This window comes from Micropterus salmoides, unplaced genomic scaffold (genome assembly GCF_014851395.1).
Source record: "Micropterus salmoides isolate LMB-PRFRI ecotype aquatic unplaced genomic scaffold, ASM1485139v1 Ms_hic_scaffold_20, whole genome shotgun sequence".
Classification (NCBI taxonomy): domain Eukaryota; kingdom Metazoa; phylum Chordata; class Actinopteri; order Centrarchiformes; family Centrarchidae; genus Micropterus; species Micropterus salmoides.
Genome location: NW_024041151.1, coordinates 13,315,555 through 13,330,053, shown reverse-complemented (window position 1 = coordinate 13,330,053; position 14,499 = coordinate 13,315,555).

The window sequence follows — 14,499 nt, the reverse complement described above, 5'->3', positions numbered from 1 at the left end:
CGAAGCTCTTTTATTGAACGAGTAGCGCGGTAGCTTCCACACATGCTACATTTTCACAAGCATTTCTGAAGGATCAGTAAGTGACGCCACCGCCACAAACGGACCTGTATATGCAGAAGCGCTTCTGTGTGACGGTGACTTCACGTACCGATCCTTGGGCTAATGTCTTCGACTTTGCTGCAGGGGAATAAAGACTTTCTACTGTGATAGTTACTGTAACACCTCTTGTGAGAAGGATCAGGGTCCAGCCTGGACACCTCTTCCTCTAGTGAGGAGGAAACTTGGATATGTAGTGGCAGAAACTTGTTTCCATGAGATGATAGATCTCTTCTGTGTTTCTGTGTGTCTGATTTAGCTCTCTGGCACACACACACTGTTTGGAGCAGGTTTTTAGTCTTTCTTCTATGCTACTGTCGAATGAAGTTAGTTCAATATAAACTAGGCCTATACTGTAAGTGTGTGTGTGTGTGTGTGTGTGTGTGTGTGTGTGTGTGTGTATATATATAATGAACCAATATTAAAAAATTAAAAGTAGCTTAGATGTAACTAAGCTACTTTTGCTGTAGCTTAGCTTGCTACATTTCACTGGGGGGTAGCTTCTGTGTAGTGAAGCTTCATTTAATGTAGAGTAGCTAGTAGCTTAGCTCACTACATTTTCCAAGTAGCTTGCCCAACACTGGTGAATGCAATGTACAAATACACAGGTGATGTTGTGGTCTGAATTCCATGGTTACATCCCACACCTGAATAACTTTGTCTATCTTTCATTCTAAGACTGGCCTACTTTCACCCACACACATGACTCATCGCCAGCCTGCTATCTGATAAAGATCCATTGTCCTTTCTTCTATTTTGACAAAACAAGTTTGTCTACCTGGATGTCTACTGTTACTATTTCCACAAATCCTTACGGTTATCCTATGTTAACATATTTAACTTCATATGCTTTCAGTACAATACACCTTTGTGTCTCTTTCTCTGTTGTGACAATAAAATTCTAATTATGAACAGTCACAACTGCTGATATGTTCTTATCACTTGTGGACTGCGTGGGAGGTTTGTGGTGCAATATACTGCCACAAGGAGGCAAACCAAAGTCCAAGAAATGATGGTCTACCTTCACTGACAGGACAAGAGTGGAAAAAAATAAGTTTCAAGGGAAAACCCACTCCTCTGGTGTCTCTAGACTACAGGAGATTAAATTAAACATGCTATCACAGGTATGTGGTGCTCTGAATTCCCTTTGAGCTGAATCACTGACCTGCATACCTCACCGCAGGACAGACACACTTTTCACTACTATAATTGCTTTCAGTTTCACTAATTGTTACAGAGGGACGTCAGTAGTGCTCTATATCATGCTCTATTTCTTTCCAACTTTGGCCATGCTAACAGTCCGGCTTTAGGGATGGCAATGTGGACTGTTGGTCTGTCTGATATACTGAATAATAATGGTTGTATTTCAAACATTCATGTACCCCAGAGGATGACTCTTACTGCCTTCTGTGACCCCCTGGCTTTTCTAGTAGCGTCAGCAGCAGGGCTAACTTTTCACATATCCTCACACCATCCATATGATGTACTGGCAAACAATTATGGTGCCCAGAGGATGAAACGTAATAACTTTGGCGATGTCTCCACTAAACTATTGGATGGATTGGCATACATTGTATCTGCTAAACATCAGTATGTTAGCATTGTCACTGTGTGCATGTTAGCATGCTAACGTTAGCATTTAGCTCAAAGCATAGCTGTACAAGTACAGCCTCAGAGAGCTGCAGGCATGGCTGTAGACTACTCTTGTTTCTTCAATTTCTCATTTTCCCCTTTGCATCACTGATTTTTATCTTTTCCTTCCTGCTCTTCTTCTTCGCTCTTCTTTTCCTCCTGCTCCTCCACCTCCTCCTTCTACTTATCTTCCTCAATATTTTCCGAAGATGAAATAGTGAGTGTCCATCCAAAACTCTGAGTGACTACAGAGAACCCCAGAGGACACTGCATAGTTTCACCATGCCCTAACATATGCGTGCTCCTCACACACACACACACACACACACACACACACACACTTCTCAGCTGCCTGTCCAATCACCACACCCGTCTGCATGACATCAGCCTGTGATGTCATCATGGGACCAATGTTGGCATGCTGTCGAGCGCAACTTCATCATCAGCATCATCATCCCTTGGCAGTGGTGCACGAGCCTCGGATGGGAGGCAGCTGGATTGTAACAATTCCTTTGCACATGTCAGTATGCGCGTGTGTGTGTGTGTGTGTGTGTGTGTGTACAGAGGGAGCAGAGGGGAGGCTAAAAGACGCAATTGCTCTAATTCAAACAATCTGAGCCAGACGAAGCTTGGCTTTCTTTGGCTACATCGTCCTGTTTATAAAGCACTTTCTGGGGAGATTCGCACCGTGTTTGTCAATATTTCAACCGCAAGGTCAATTTTACAGTGACAAGAAGAGAGGAATGTGAGGCATGGGAGAGACGGGAGAAAAGATAGACAGAAGAGAGACAAAGGTCCAGGGATAGGAATAAGATGGAATGGAAGGGATTGGACAGGACAGTGTGGGGCGGGATGACATGGAAAGGCAAGGCGTGACAGGACAGGATGGGATGGGACAGGATAGGGAATGGTACAGTAGGGTGAGCCAAGGCATCACAGGGTGGGGCAAGACAGGAGAAGTAGAGGCAAAATTTGATGATGGGTGCAAAAAGGTGATCGGATAAGTGAATTTAGCTTGAGAGGAAAGGTAAAGTAAGATGTGGGAACAAAATGGGAGGAGATGACAGGCGAGATTTGAGGATCTTTGCATTTATCTTTTTAGATATTCCATGATAAATGTGATAGTTTTGACTAACCAGTGCTTTATTACAATTATACAGACAGGGTACAATTACCAAAAAGGGAATATAGCAAAAAGACTGAAAGAGAAAGGTGGTGATTGTCTTTATTATTGATTTTATAAACAAATCTCTGGAAAAGCCCAAAACTATGTGTTCTGTCTCTCAATACTTTTCAACTTTCACATCCCTATCCTTCTGTTTCCAGGGCGCCACCAGGAATTTTAGGCCCCATGACAAAAAAAACTAATTGTGCCCACAACGCATGTTATATATACATATATCCAGTATATATATTATAAATTACCTACAGTTTTGTATCACCACCACTTGATTACATACATTAGATACGATAGATTGGTGTGTGTGTGTGTGTGTGCGTGTGTGTGTGTGTGCGTAAGCTTCTCAAATAAATTGCCCTTCATGATGGGAATAATAAAGTCTGTATCTATAGATGTCATTTAACGGCCATAATTTGATCTAAATGAACATATCAAACTGGATTATTTTAATATGGTCTGTAACTTACATGCAGGCCGAGGCTTTTTTATTTATTTTATAATGATCATTATGATAACAAATAATTTGTGTTTGAATTTCTGTCATTGATAAATATTTCATTTTCTTTTTTGTTATGGTAAAAAGAGCAAGAGAGACTGAGAAATCTCCACAGACTCCCTGGAATGATGCTAACTGGCATGTCATTAACACCATGTTGCTCACCTTCTTCACTGGGACAGGAATGGCTACAGTTATGGGGAGACTGGGGTGCTGCTGACTCATCTGTTGTTAAGTCTGCTAAAAGGGGCAGGGACAATGATTTAATATGAAATTCTTGCTTAACGTTTCCCTGCACTGATTAAATGTTGATGAAATGTAGGTTAACACTAGTCTCCAGCTAGCTTATTTCACTGTGGTTACAGGTTACTCACAGACTAAAGGCCGCACACCTTTCTTGCTGAAAAACTGGGTTACAGTTTGACATCCTTTCCTTTGTCTTTCCTCTCTCTCTTTTCTCTCTTTCCTTTTTTAAAAACCAGATTTTGGTTTACTAAGCAACACTTTCACTGTATTTCTGGCGCATCTACTTTCTGCAACTAAACACCGTCACTGATTAGTGCACTAAGGCAGGACCAAACCATTTCATGCAGATACAGGGGGGTGGTCGGTCAATATGGATGTTTACTTTTTGGTCAATGGGGATATTAACTTTATTGCCCAAAACAAGTAAAAACAAAGAGATCATTCATTTTACCATTATATTTGAAATTCTCAACGATGATGGTTTATATAATGTATAATATAATATAATTTTATATTAGTTTTTACCTATTTTTTGGGGCCCCTGTCAGTCAGGGGTCCTTGGAATTGTCCTAACTTTTCCTCCCTATATGACGCCCCTGTCTGTTGCACTCAGCCCCAAGCACCATTTATCCCTTCTGAAGGTGCAGATTCTGTATTTATCGGTGAATATTTTATTAGCAATGCTTGCTAGAAGGATGACTTCATTCTTAGTTCTTTTTTTTTCATGGTTTGACAATGGGTTTCATTTGTTAACAATGTGAAAAATAAAGAACACAATCTGACTTATCCTTTAAGCAAAGAACTTTACTGGAAACATGCATGTGGCTCTTTACAGCCTGTGAATTTAAATGTAGATTTTAATATGAGCATTATAATTTTACGATAGATAAATGGTTGTAGGTACTGCATTTTAGTACTGTTTTCTCAAGGTATGTACATTTTTTCCTTCTGATTCAGATATTAATTTATATTATTATTTTGATATCCTGATTGCTTTCTGTGTTATTACTGAAGCACCATTTTGATCAAGGTTACCTGTATATGAGCTTCATCTGACTCATTATAAGCAATAACATTAGCCCCAATGAAAGGCTAGTAACCAAAAACTTGGCTTTATCATTAAATACTAGCATTGGACACAAGTGTGGAGAGTGCTCTTTTCTCCATATTTGATTCTTCGGTCTTCTAGAACCATAGCAGTCTGTCATGAGAGTGGTGATCTTCTCAAAAGTTGAAATTTTTTCTCTGCTAATGAGAGCAGGATAAAATCATGCAACTGTCATTCTGTGACCCGAATTTTAAAAGGGGGGGAGGGGGGGGGGTCTCAAACTGACTATTCAGAATCGGCGTGATTCTGAATAGCTCAACGCAAAACTGCCTTAATGACAATTAACTGTGTTCCTCTATGAGTTTGTGTCTCTAGAAGGGGCTCTGGCTCATCCAAACCAACTGTTCACAAAAACTTATCTTGAGGAACCGCAGTACTCTGGCGCCTGTGTAGCGAGTGTAGACCCTGGAAACAACCACAGTGTTACAACACACCTGGAGCCCATCCCAGGGACAGAGAGACAGAGAATGAGAGACAGACAGACAGGGACGAATGGATGAGACTGTAACCTCAAAGCCTTTGACAGCACCCCAGCTCTCACTGCAGCTCTTCTTACTTTGTAAATTAATTTTACAACTGGATTCATTGCTTCATGGTTCATGACTGTCAACATCAAACTGCCAATCTGCATAGATCGGCTCGATATGTGTTGTCATGTATAGTTCACATTCTAAAGCAAAATACTATTTAGCCAGGCACAAAATGTGACACATAAACTTTTAAAGTATTTTACTGTGGTTGTTTACTGTAGCAGAAATCTGAAGAAATTGTTACTTGTGATGACTTTGCATGTCTTACTGTATAACTTAAGCACCATTCACAGCACCAGGCCCTTAGCCAATGGCCTTTAGCCCACTTAAGGGTGTAGAGGACAAAAGTATGTAAATCTGATGAGCTCAAATATGCAGTTTCTGCGAGGGAACACTTAAGCTGCCAAAGGGAAACTACTGCATTTTACTGTACAGTATTCAGCTGAGTTGGACAGCAGAAATCAGTGATGAATGTTTTACATTAAGGTAATAAAGTGGACTGGACGAAACCTCACTGGATCAATAGAGCAGTCCAGCTTGCCAAGCCACGTCACTAACCGCATATTAATTCTGGCAGTAGCCGCCGAGCCACATTCTGATCGGGATGGTTTCTAGAGGAGTGTTTACCAAAACAAGACTTCCAGCTCTGCTTAAGTGGTTTCACAGAGCTATCCAGTGACGTAGGAAACCTCGACATATTACTGACTTTATGTACGCATGTAGAAATGTGAGGTCATGTCAGTCTTGTAAGTGTACTTTCTCACCAGAATGTGCTATGCTGTGGACAGATTCCCAAAGAAAATTAAAGCCTGGTCCTGCAATGGATCAAAAGCAAAACTGTTCTGCAATAACTCTGCTACAAACAATAAGAGTGTGAAAGGTTTTTGACTGAAAGACTTGAATGTATTAAACACAATTTTATTCTGACAATAGAAATTGCACTAAAAGTCCAGCTCTTCATAAAAGTATTAAAATCAAGGCTAAGATTTCCCACAAACTTAAATAAACCTCAGTACATTATGGACTCTTTACCATCAGCAGTGTATTGAATATCAACCATACATTCTTCCACCTTCCTCCACTCCTGATATCTCATTCTTCTCACTCCAAATATAAGACATGTGTCAAAATGTTCCTCTCCTAATTGACCTCTAATCACATTTGCTGAATACACAGACGTCTGGGGGGTCTGCTGGACTTATCTCTCCTGAGGGTGTCATGTTTGCTCTGTCCTTTCCCTCTGGTATGGTCTCAATCACATAAGTGCATCATACTGTCTGTATATGTTTTCCGTGAGCCTCTATTTTTGACATCACAGAAATCCAGCAAAGAACTTGCTTTTTTAATATTTCCTCAACTCTTTTCCTATAAAATAAACAAGGAAAGAGCATTATAGTTAAAGAGATCCATTTGGGATAAGTAACGTAAAGATTTAAGGCACAAGGATGGTGGTGCAAATGTGAAAATATTTAAATGAGAAAGACTTTTGAGATTAAATCTATGTGTCTAGAGCAATAGGCTGAAGATGATGGAGGTGAAAGTTCACGCTGATACTTATTATTGGTTCATTAAGATGTATGATGACCCCTGACCTCTCCAAAATCTAAACCACGTGTGGCCAAAAGAGGACACTAATAAAACTCGGAGTGTTCATACAATCCTGTATTTGTACAATGGCTAATCAGTTAAAGTTGCCTGAAACCACCATCTTTGTCCATTTGTTTCTCTTGCTATTATCTTACAGTATTTGTCACCAGGCTCACAGAGGCTTTAAGCTCAAGATCTTTCTTTTCCAGGCGTGAAATATCATTTTAAACAGCAACATATTTAAATGTGCTGATGAAACAGCTAGTGTAAAAATACAGTAAGTAATTGGAAGGAACACATTGCAAAAGTCTTGGCGAGTCCACATTGTAAACCATTGAACCATGGTAAAGTTACATGCAATTATTTTAAGTTGATTGATTCCAGTTTAAACACTTAAAGGCTAGATGTTAATTGGATTTTTTATTAAGTTTTTGGTCAAAACAATGAATCTAAATGAATGAGCAGCTATGTGGATTTACACTGACTTTTTAAACTCCACACAATGTATAGCAGACTGTCAAAAGCAAATAAGGAATAAATGTAAGAGTTAAAGCTATATTACCCTATTCACTTTTTCGTACTCACACAGGCAAACTGAATCATTGGCTTCAACTTTCGCCTCTGCTGCATCTCTGACATTAGAGCTCAGTAAACCATTGAGAAGAATTTGGCAGGCTAGATCTGGCTCTAATTAGGAACTCTGTAAGTGCAGTTTGGAACAGAGAGACACAGAGAAAAGTTGGGAAAGGGGGGTTCAATTTTGCAATCAGATAGTCACATTTCCTAAGTTTTCTTTATTAATAAAACTCTTGATGTGTCTTTATGCATGTAGTTCCACATGATATTCCACTCATATCCATCAGTGCTCCCCCTTCCCAAAAAAAGATTTAAAATGCAAATATATTCATGTTCATGAAAAGTGACAGAGGTATTTTTCCCACCACATGAGGATTATGTGGAGGAAACAGCCAGTGGTTTTCACATCGAACTAACGTGGTGGAAAGTTGTGGTTGGGCTGGTGGATGGTTGGATATGGCCTTAAACTCTGGTGACCTGGGTTTAATTCCCAGCTTATACCAAGGACTTTTCTATAGTGTAAGTGAAAGGTTTTTCTTTTTAGGAAACATATTTCTTATTTAACAATTTTCAAAACCTATAACTGTAGTTTCTCAATTTAACCATAAGCTGAACCAAACTGCTGTATATGCCAAACCATAATCCTTTTCTTAAGCATAACACTGCGTCTAGCTTTTGGAAAGTAATCCTTACATGATTTATGTCGACAACATGCAATCTAAATTCAAGATTTGTGCTCATTTGACTTTGTTGGATCACTGGCATATTATTAGTACATTACACTACTTTACTGTATGTTTGCTAAAAATTTATTCCCCAATTACCAAACCCGAGTATGATGACAACATATTGATGTTTTATTCTGTTATTGTATTATCAGCTGAACAAATAAGTTATATTATTATTAATCATGTTGAATCCAGGACATCCAACATAAGTAACATATCACTAAAACTTTAGCCAGTTCTATCACAGGGTGAATGTTAATAGTATTAGTAGAGAGAGAGAGAGAGAGATTGTTTCATGCACTTTATCTTTTTTAAGCTCTACAGAGTTGGTAGCATGGCTGCAGACTCTTAGTCTAGTTCATTTAATTGTCCTAAAGGAAAACCTGGATACCTTCAGAAGCAGACACTGTAAACTCTTCTTGGTGTTTACAGTCAGAAAAGGGGTAATAGTGCTAACACAGGAAGGTATGTCTAGAATATCAGCTACAATGACATTAAGACCAATGTAAACACATTTACTGAATATGTTTAACATGCACATTTTGTAATTAATTAATTACACACAAAATGAATTAATGTGGTTGTAAGTACATTTTGGGGTCACATATAAAATACACACAAAAAGAATATTAATGATTCAATAGCAGCAATAAAAGTGCCTGTTTGCCTGCTGTATTAAGAATCACAACACACAGTTTTTCTGTTAACAATAAATGCTACTGTAATTTATGAGGTAGTGCGACAGTTCAACAAAATCCTCACACACAATGTCAGTATGTTCTCTGATATAGATGTATTACTTTGTTGTTGCTGTTTCCTCCACTTTCCTGGGACACATTTTTTTTGCTGTTTTTTATTTTTAAAATAAAAAGCCCAGAATGGCAATAAGTTGAAGATGAGTCGATAGATTCAGGCCAGGGAAGAAAAGCAGCTCAATGCTTGAGTAAACACACGTTTCACATAATGATAGCAGGGGCTCACAATGAGATCAGACCATTTCATTAGCCTGCCACGGTTACACAAGCTACAGAATACACACATTCACACAAACTCACAACTACACAGACATGCATAAACATGTATAAATCAAGATATTATGGAAGTTGGCATTGTTATGCCCAAATGTACTTGTGTAATTGACCTTTAAATATTATATTGGACAATACTGTGCTGCCAGGTATAACACTAATTATAATTAATAATAGCAGAACATTATGGATTGAGTAATACTGTAGTCAGCATTATCTCACAATATGTTTAGGATTGCTTTTGAAAACACTTTTACAGGATCACTGAGTTTACCCACAAACACTCTGCCTAAGTGAAGTTATGATTACTATAATGATATAATGTGCTAACCACCTCCAATTTTTCCCGACACAGAAAGATTGATGGTGGCCAGTCAGACCATTCCCTGAGGATTTCTTTGAAACCCTGCAACAATGTTGATATAACAAAGATTCATTATGACTTTTATAAAATAAGTTGTCCGGTAAGATTGTGAAAATGATTTATTGCCTTTTGGGGGGAACATTCCTAATTCCTAATAAGCTGCAATAATTTCAGAGCAATCCGCCTCATCTAAACCAGTTATACTACACAAGATGTAATGTCTTTTACTTGCTAAATGAATTAGCATTTCCAAACAATGATTTTCTCTAGGGGCTTTAACCACAGGAATTTGACAAACTCCTGCTATTAATTCTGGTCAAATACCAAACTCTAGACAGCACAAATATAATTGTAAGCCAATATAAAGTCTCAGCTGGGTTCGCAGTTGCATTGTTGTAATGTGCAGCGTCATTTTTGTTTATAGTACTTAATCCTTCGATGCCCGTGTGCTTTAAAAATTAAAGCTTTTAAATATTTTAAAGAAGCAGAGTATTCATCATGAGTGAGTATTCATTTCATTGGCTTTCTCAGGAGTCGTGTCAGATCAACATCATAATGTCAACAAGGAACTGAATTCCAGAAGGCCTCATATCCCGCACTGAATAAAAGATTTACAGTGTAAAATGCAGTGGTTCAATCCAAAAAACTGATTAAAAGCTGAAATTTCACAGCCAATCATCAGAGGAGTCAATCATTCTGTGATCATATGCCACTGTTGCCTCATCCAAGAGTTGATCTAACTCATCACAAGCTTTTAAATCAGCCCTCAGATCTACTAATTATTCACTGTTACTTTTGCTGTGGTTCACTGGCCTTAAAAATTGATCGAGTCTCTCCTGCTGAGTGAAACGTGGTTTCAATAAGAACACTGTAACGATTTGACAATCATCATGGTTGCCATTCGCCACATCTGAAATCAGCACATTCTTGGCTCGATGCGTCACCTTGAAGCAGCTCAGAGGAGCCATACCTCTTGTGAAATGAATGCATGCTCCTCTTATGATATTTCTTGCCAAGGTCAAAGGTTAAAAAGTCTCATCTGACATATAATACTTACATTGACCTGAGGCAATCACTTGAGATACTGTTTTGTTGTGAGTGAAAAGGAGCTTGATTTGTCGTCTGGCCAATGAAATGAGCTCATTAGTACCACATGAGGCAATATCTGGGATGTAATGAGCAACTGCAAAAGTTCTGATTGAGAAAGTCCTTTTTCGTCTACATACACACACGACTTGAAGCCCCTGAAAACTGGCTTTCAAAGTATTTATCTTATGTTATTAATAAATGTAACATTTAAAGTTAAAATACAGACAAAAGCATCCTTAGATATTATTGATTAAATGCAGCTTCTTCTGTTTCTAGCAAACATTAAAACTGGAGTAGGCAACATTGGAGAAACTAGGAAGAGACAGCTAGATTGTGAAAGTATCCCAACCCCTCCCTTCAGGCCTCCCTCCTCATTTTCATGAGCAATGAGTACACGGATTTCTTTAATTTTTGTGTCAGAATTTCACCAAATACGGCAAAAGTTAAGAATAAGTTAACACGTTAAAACAAGTTAAGAGTTTTGCACCCAAAAAGGAATCTGCTTCATCAGGACTGGCAACGTGAGCCAAACAACCCACCAGCTGTCTTCAGATTTTGATTAAAATGTTATTGCATCCTGATTGGTGAACGCAAGTATGTGACACTGTATTTTTCCTACTGAGTTCCGCCCACTTTAAATGGGCAAGGAGATCACAGTCAAAACAGCACAGATAGAAATCTCTCAAGTGAGACAACCAAAGTCTGGCAGCACATTATTTGTTCATGTAGGACCCCTTTGCTTGTAGTAAGAAGCCGATTGAGAGGATTCAGGTTTTAAGGGCCTTTAAGATTGAATCAAGATCACCCAGATCTTGATTTCTGACTTGCTTAGACAGTTGGCTATAGAAGTTGGTCTTCACTCTGTTGCACAGTCAGCAAGCAGCATTTATTCTCCTGAATCACACTAACTCTGTGATCCACCAAAAAATAATAACCTGTAGTTAATGCGCTTTGCATAAATATGGGAAGAACATTACATTCTCCATAAAGTACAATGCTATAAATACCCAAAATGCCAAATTGCAGAATGTGAAAAGACCGAAGAACTTTGAAATCACAACAAAGTTCAAGTCTCGGTCAACACACTTATACATATACATATACATGTGTGTACAAATCTTTTTAGGGGTTTTCTGTATGAAAAAAAGGGAGATGGACAGAATGAGATAAAGAGGAAGTAACAGACATTTTTACAAGGTGCCGTGAAGGGAGTTTTTAAGCTGTAGTATGCTTTTCATTGGACTGGTTCATTCATTGGTGCTAAAAATATACAGTGTATTTCTTTTTAATCCCCTGCCAGGTAATAAAACCCTAATTGATTATTGTGATAAAATGAAATAAACCTTCAGCTGGATTTTATGACTCCAAACTTCCTGCAGAGTTTGGTAAGCAGGCTAAGGGTGACTATCGGGGCAATGCTCTGTAGAATCACACTCAGAGAATGACCTCACATCAAACATAACACAGTGGTTGGCTTTTGTGTTGCCATTCTTTTATGACCATGGTTATTTCATTAAGCATAGCAGTGAGATATTTGGGATCGAAAGGAGCATTGAATAAAAACTGTTTTCTGTCTTGCTCAGTCAAGAATATCAATAACAATTTCATGCCTTGGGCTCCTATAGTGTGATACGTCCAGCATGTGTTTGCATGGCTTAGCACAAGGACTGGAGCTGCTCCCTTCGTGAATGGTGAAAAGCAGCGACTCCAGCTGTATTATTGCCATGTTATCTCATATATTCTCAGGTTATATGTTATTTATTTCTGTGGCTTTAAAGGCAGTTACAACATTGGATTTATTAAATAACCTTTTATGAATCCACCCAGCATCTCTGCAAAGCATCTCCAGCGACAGCAGGTGTTCCATGTCCATTTTGTAAATAACGTCAAACGGCATTCAGACTGCCATCTGCATACTACTAGCGACTGCTGTATGCAGGAAGTACTACATACTGTATACTGCCACTACCCATTACAAATATATAATGTTTAAGTTAAGCCTGCTGAGATAACTGTTGATATCACAAAGCCAGCAAAGTTAATAAAAAAAACTGATTATTAACCTTTGCAAGCTGTCAATAAGAAAACAACATGACATACATAGCTTAAATCTAATGTTGAGCAGTTGTATTCCTTCTTGTCCACTACTGACACATGGATGTTGCTGTCTGCCATTTCAACAATGAATGACTGTTGAGGCTGCCTGATTAAATACATTTTTTAAAATAGATTTGTTTTTAATGCCAGTTGTGGCAGTTCTAGCGCTTTGCATTGTGGGACAAAGTATGTGAGACTGGTGTGATGCGTACTGGAGATTTCTTCTGAATCAGTACAACATTCTGGTATTTTTAGGATACTGAAGATTTAGCTTTTGTTTTGCATACTACACTTTGGCTAAATCAGTACACAATGCTAATATAGTAGACTGATTCTAATACAGCCTTTGAAATGGGAAACACTTAGCATATGAGATATGTTTTACACAGGCACTGGTTATACAGTACATGCACAAAATCCATCCATCCATCCATCCATCCATCGTCAACCGCTTATCCTGCGTACAGGGTCGCGGGGGGCTGGAGCCAATCCCAGCTGGCATCGGGCAAAACATGCACAAAATGATTATTCAAATTATTCAAACCTCTGAGCCAAACTTATGTTGGGTGGACTGAAAGCGTTAGTCTGTTAGTCGATTTCTTTATGTCAAGTTATGTTATGTTAAGACTTCACCTATAGACAAGCAATCAGTCTTAAAACATTTTCTTTTTCTGGAGACAATAACAGTTTCATTGCATGTCAAATTTGATCTAGAATTATTTAGTATATGTCCTGGAGAAAGAAAGAAGCAAAATTGCCATTGTAAACTACATGTCCAAATACCTAATCAAAGCATATGATTTTATTAAACCAATAAGCCTCAGTGACTTTCTACAGCTTGACAGTGATTAGAATCAGGCCAGAAAAGGGTGCAAACAAAGTCAAGGATATCCTCACCGCACCCTGCCTCAGCAGGCGAGCTGCCTGCTGCCTCATGCGCAATGCTATGCTCGCTATTTTCCATCGTTCGGTCTCATTCCAGCTCTAATTTAAAAAAAAAACATGTTTATTTAAAACATGCGGCCCCTCTCACACCTCTTTCTCTCTGTTTTCACCACTTTTTTTTCTCACTTTCTTTCATTTCCCTTGCCTCCACCAGTGTTCCTGTCTTTTTCTCAGTTATTCCTCCCCCTTGCTTTCCCTTTGTTTGTCCTCTCCAGCATGTGTCCTGTCCTGTGGTCTTTCTTTAGTGTCCATATGCTCTTAGAATTAAAAGGGGGGAACGGAGGTAGAGAGGAGGTGGGCAGTTCAACCCTCCTCCTGAGGGAGCATCTGCTTCTCTCTTTCCTTTTGTTCACAATCATCTTCCTTTCTCTTTCTCCTCTCTCTCTCTCTCTTTCTCTCTCTCTCTGCGGACTAACAAACAGCTCTGACCTCAGACATTTGGATACATTACAGAGGAGCAACATGATATAAAACAAAAAAATATGGAGCCAAATGACAAATCAGGTTAGGGATGTGGCTGAACTCCAGTACATCACAAACAATTGCAGATAATTGAAATAGCTATTCCTCACATATGTTGTAATCTGACAGAACCACCTTTTCTATTCTGATATTCTCTGATATCATGTATATTAACATTTGGGTAAAATTAAAGGTCATGGTCCCCACGTGCTCTTCATCACATCCTACAAAATGTTTGAGTTCAACTGCTATGCTATTTATAATATAGTTTTACGTCAGATAACTAAAACATCATGTTCTCAGTAATGAAGGTCAGTATAAGCACAATTTACCAA